The sequence below is a fragment of the Schistocerca piceifrons genome, chromosome 2 (assembly GCF_021461385.2).
Source record: "Schistocerca piceifrons isolate TAMUIC-IGC-003096 chromosome 2, iqSchPice1.1, whole genome shotgun sequence".
In the NCBI taxonomy this organism is placed as follows: Eukaryota; Metazoa; Arthropoda; class Insecta; order Orthoptera; family Acrididae; genus Schistocerca; species Schistocerca piceifrons.
In genome coordinates this window covers 806,790,469-806,796,492 of record NC_060139.1, presented here as the reverse complement: position 1 = coordinate 806,796,492, position 6,024 = coordinate 806,790,469, and the positions used below count along the sequence as shown (strand labels likewise).

Sequence of the window (6,024 nt, the reverse complement as noted above, 5' to 3'; positions counted from 1 at the left end):
AGGCAAAGGTCCCGAGTTCGAGTCTAGGTCGGGCACACAGTTTTAATCTGCCAGGAAGTTTCATATCAGCGCACACTCCGCTGCAGAGTGAAAATCTCATTCTGGAAACATCCCCCAGAGTGTGGCTAAGCCATGTCTCCGCTATATCCTTTCTTTCAGGAGTGCTAGTTCTGCAAGGTTCGCAGGAGAGCTTCTGTAAAGTTTGGAAGGTAGGAGACGAGATACTGGCAGAAGTAAAGCTGTTGGTACCGGGCGTGAGTCGTGCTTCGGTAGCTCAGTTGGTAGAGCACTTGCCCGCGAAAGGCAAAGGTCCCGAGTTCGAGTCTCGGTCGGGCGCACAGTTTTAATCTGCCAGGAAGTTTCAGTAGGCTGAAGTTCAAGACATTAGTCAGGAAGAATCAATACGCAAAGAAGTGGGATACGGAAGTACTAAGGAATGACGAGATATGTTTGAAGTTCTCTAACGCTATAGATACAGCAATAAGGAATAGCGCAGTAGGCAGTACAGTTGAAGAGGAATGGACATCTCTAAAAAGGGCCATCACAGAAGCTGGGAAGGAAAACATAGGTATAAAGAAGGTAGCTGCGAAGAAACCATGGGTAACAGAAGAAATACTTCAGTTGATTGATGAAAGGAGGAAGTACAAACACGTTCCGGGAAAATCAGGAATACAGAAATACGAGTCGCTGAGGAATGAAATAAATAGGAAGTGCAGGGAAGCTAAGACGAAATGGCTGCAGGAAAAATGTGAAGACATCGAAAAAGATATGATTGTCGGAAGGACAGACTCAGCATACAGGAAAGTCAAAACAACCTTTGGTGACATTAAAAGCAACGGTGGTAACATTAAGAGAGGAACGGGAATTCCCCTGTTAAATGAAGAGGAGAGAGCAGATAGGTGGAAAGAATACATTGAAAGCCTCTATGAGGGTGAAGATTTGTCTGATGTGATAGAAGAAGAAACAGGAGTCGATTTAGAAGAGATAGGAGATCCAGTATTAGAATCGGAATTTAAAAGAGCTTTGGAGGACCTACGGTCAAATAAGGCAGAAGGGATATATAACATTCCATCAGAATTTCTAAAATCATTGGGGCAAGTGGCAACAAAACGACTATTCACGTTGGTAGAATATATGAGTCTGGCGATATACCATCTGACTTTCGGAAAAGCATCATCCACACAATTCCGAAGACGGCAAGAGCTGACAAGTGCGAGAATTATCGCACAATCAGCTTAACAGCTCATGCATCGAAGCTGCTTACAAGAATAATGTACAGAAGAATGGAAAAGAAAATTGAGAATGTGCTAGGTGACGATCAGTTTGGCTTTAGGAAAAGTAAAGGGACGAGAGAGGCAATTCTGACGTTACGGCTAATAATGGAAGCAAGGCTAAAGAAAAATCAAGGATTTGTCGACAATATAAAATGGTGCAAACTGTTCGAGATTCTGAAAAAAGTAGAGGTAAGCTATAGGGAGAGACGGGTCATATACAATATGTACAACAACCAAGAGGGAATAATAAGAGTGGACGATCAAGAACGAAATGCTCGTATTAAGAAGGGTGTAAGACAAGGCTGTAGCCTTTCGCCCCTACTCTTCAATCTGTACATCGAGGAAGCAATGATGGAAATAAAAGAAAGGTTCAGGAATGGAATTAAAATACAAGGTGAAAGGATATCAATGATATGATTCGCTGATGACATTGCTATCCTGAGTGAAAGTGAAGAAGAATTAAATGATCTGCTGAACGGAATGAACAGTCTAATGAGTACACAGTATGGTTTGAGAGTAAATCGGAGAAAGACGAAGGTAATGAGAAGTAGTAGAAATGAGAACAGCAAGAAACTTAACATCAGGATTCATCGTCACGAAGTCAATGAAGTTAAGGAATTCTGCTACCTAGGCAGTAAAATAACCAATGACGGACGGAGCAAGGACATCAAAAGCAGACTTGCTACGGCAGAAAAGACATTTCTGGCCAAGAGAAATCTACTAATATCAAATACCGGCCTTAATTTGAGGAAGAAATTTCTGAGGATGTACGTCTGGAGTACAGCATTAGCATTGTATGGTAGTGAAACATGGACTGTGGGAAAACCGGAACGCGATTACGGTTTGTCATATCGCAACATTGCTGCTTGCGTTGGTCGAGATCCAATGACTGTTAGCAGAATATGGAATCGGTGGGCTCAGGAGGATAATACGGAACGCCGTGCTGGATCCCAACAGCCTCGTATCACTAGCAGTCGAGATGACAGGCATCTTTTCCGCATGGCTGTAACGGATCGTGCAGCCACGTCTCGATCCCTGAGTTAAGAGATGGGGACTTTTGCAAGACAACAACCATCGTCACGAACAGTTCGACGAATTTTACAGCAGCATGGACTACCAGCTCGGAGACCATGGCTGCGGTTACCCTTGAAGCTTCATCACAGACAGGAGCGCCTGCAATGGTGTACTCAACGACGGACCTGGTTGCACGAATCGCAAAACGTAATTTTTTCGGATGAATCCAGGTTCTGTTTACAGCATCATGATGGTCGCATCCGTGTTTGGCGACATCGCGGTGAACGCACATTGGAGGCGTGTATTCGTCATCGCCATACTGGCGTATCACCCGGCGTGATGGTATGGGGTGCCATTAGTTACACGTCTCGGTCACCTCTTGTTCGCATTGACAGCACTTTGAACAGTAGACGTTATATTTCAGATGTGTTACGACCCGTGGCTCTACCCTTCATTCGATCTCTGCGAAACCCTACATTTCAACGGGATAATGCACGACCGCATGTTGCAGGTCCTGTATGGGCCTTTCTGGATACAGAAAATATTCGACTGCTGCCCTGGCCAGCACATTCTCCAGATCTCTCACCAATTGAAAACGTCTGGTCAATAGTGGCCGAGCAACTGGCTCGTCACAATACGCCGGACACTACTCTTGCTGAACTGTGGTATCGTGTCGAAGCTGCACGGGTACACGCCACCCAAGCTCTGTTTGACTCAATGCCCAGGCGTATTAAGGCCGTTATTAGGGCAAGAGGTGGTTGTTCTGGGTACTGATTTCTCAGGTTCTATGTACCCAAATTGCGTGAAAATGTAATCACATGTCAGTTCTAGTATAAATGGCTGGTTCAAATGGCTCTGAGCACTATGGGACTCAACTGCTGTGGTCATAAGTCCCCTAGAACTTAGAACTACTTAAACCTAACTAACCTAAGGACGGCACACAACACCCAGCCATCACGAGGCAGAGAAAATACCTGACCCCGCCGGGAATCGAACCCGGGAACCCGGGCGTGGGAAGCGAGAACGCTACCGCACGACCACGAGATGCGGGCAGTTCTAGTATAATATATTTGTCCAATGAATACCCGTTTATCATCTGCATTTCTTCTTGGTGTAGCAATTTTAATGGCCAGTAGTGTACTTCTTATCAACTTTTGGATCCAATTGTTGGATCTCATTTTTACACGTTTTCAGAGTTGCAGTCGCAGTCGATTTATAATTTGTGGCCATGGCAGATGTGAGTGGTCACAGTTGCACTATAGATGAGCGTTTGGTGACGGGCGTCTCGGTGCACGAACGACAACACTCAGGGCAGACAATGAGACAGATTACTGAAGCATTCCAGGAAAGATGTAATAATGCTCCACTGCGAGGGGCAACACCTCTGGATTGGCAAAGACGTGCGCTTGCTTTTGGCAGCGTTACACACAGGTCGTGGAATGGAAGGAAGAAGAGACGAGAAGAAACATGTGCCTGAGTCTCTGTCTCGATTGAATAGTCTCCTACGAAGTTTTACGTAAACCTGCTTCAGAACTCGGTATATAGGGGACAACAACGCGAGATTACTTGAAAAAAGTTAAGATCAGATCTTTTCGACCGACGTTCATAAACGAGTTATTGTATACGGACCGGAATGGGCGCGGTTTAGCCTGCCGTGCCTCGTTAACTCAGTTTGCAGATGCAGTGAACCGCGTCAAGGTTGTGTTTTCAGACGAATGGGCTATTTATCACAGCTCACACGCTAGAAATATTGTCGTATGGGCCAAAGAATCCTTATTACATAATCGAATTAGAAAGGAACCCACACGCGTAATGATATGGGCAGCGATGAAATAACATCTGATGGACCGTACTTTTTTGGAGGGATTGTAAACGGTGTAAATTATTTACACATGCATAACCAAAAGTGTATTTTTGTCTCAAATCTTACACTGATTGCTATATCATTCGCAGTGATAGAGTGGGAAAAAAATTTGGTTAATACCTCAGCTTTAGGAAAGGGGCCTCACAGAATGCATATGGTTGCATTAAGACCGAGCGTCTTCTCGCTACTATCTTGGAGTGCGCGAGTTTCTAAACGAACAACTTCCAGGACAGTGGATAGGTCGTGGATTATCACCAACACCAGCTCCTTTTAAGAATAGAAATAACCACTCGTCAGCTGCATAACTCTTTTTTTTAAATTTGAGCCGCTGACAACGTTATTTCTATTCTTAGAAATTCTCTAATTGACAGCCACGAATAAAATTTTAACACCAGCTCCCTCAAAATGGCCGCCAAGAAGTCCGGACACCACATGTGACAATTCGTTAAGGGGAGTCATTAAGGAGCATGTATCTGCACGTCGTAGTGCCACGAACGAAGAACTGCACAATGATATTGCGGATGGGTTTTGCACTATAACAGCAGACATGCTTAAAAATGTGTCAAGAAAAACACGAAGGCATATGAAAATGTAAGAAGACAGCAACCACCCACTATTGATACTGCTGTTTATTTAGGTAAATAGCGCCGTTACCGGTTTCGAACTGGCAAGTTCATCGGAAGGCTGTTCACATCATTTTCAAGATACACTTTACATTATCGTACGTTTTCGATTATTATTCTTCCACTGTAGCGAAGTATTTTTGGTGTGTTGGTACCCTATGGTAGAAAACAGTGTTAGAAGCTCCAAAAATGTTCAAATGTTTGTGAAATCTTGTGGGACTTAACTGCTAAGGTCATCAGTCCCTAAGTTTACACACTACTTAACCTAAACTATCCTAAGGACAAACACACACACCCATGCGCGAGGGAGGACTCGAACCTGCGCCAGGACCAGCCGTAATTTCCGAACGATGAAATGTGAGGTTAAGTGATTATGGTACTTAAGTCGAAATTTTATTGCGATTTTGTTGCAAAGTTGCAGGATTGTATTTTTCGAATATTCCAAAATGTATCCAGCACTTACGTAATTTGTACATCACCATATTGTGCAAAGCGGCACACACACACACACACACACACACACACATACACACACACACACGCCAAAAATAATTTGCCACATGTGAAGTTATCACAAAGATTGCAGATTTAAAAATACAACAGTGTCAGAGACGTTCTCTCTCAGAGACATTGTTTCCTACCGTAGGGCAACAACACACCAAAAATACTTCGCCACAGTGGAAGAATAATAATCGAAAACAGACGATAATGTAAAGTGTATCTTGAAAATCATGTTAACAGCCGTCTGATGATGAACTTGCCAGTTCGAAACCGGTAACGGCGCTATTTACCTAAATAAATAGCACTATCAATAGTGGCTGGGTGCTGTCTTCTTCTCTGTAAGAATTAACCTACATTAATTGTACACAGCCACGGTCTCACCATGACAGTTTTAGACAAAATAGCATATGGAAATGTGTTTATATCGTGGTCGGGAACATACCGATATACTGAACTCCTAATACCTAAGTAAGTATTGGGCATAAAACAAATCAAATCAATAACCATTCGATACTAGGGATTTTTTCCCGCCCTGTAGGTGCCTCGACGAACTTCTTTAGAAGTGTCAGCGTAACGGAAGTGTAGCAGGATCTTCAGAGATGGGGAGAAAAGCGGAGATGCTAGTTTCCGGTTCATTTCACGGCTCTCTCTCCCTCAGAAATTGCTACTTCGGCAGAGCGAAATGGCGAGAGCCTGCAAAGACTGGGACGGGCTCGTGAAAGTGGCTGCCGAGATGGAGGCGTGGGCG

General features: G+C 43.9%; 1 non-coding gene across 1 annotated transcript; it reads left to right on the top strand.

Moving 5' to 3' along the window:
* The first annotated feature begins 263 nt into the window (after positions 1 to 263).
* Trnas-cga lies at positions 264 to 338 on the top strand. The gene has a single exon. It is a non-coding gene; the product is annotated as a tRNA-Ser (tRNA).
* Positions 339 to 6,024: the final 5,686 nt, after the last annotated feature.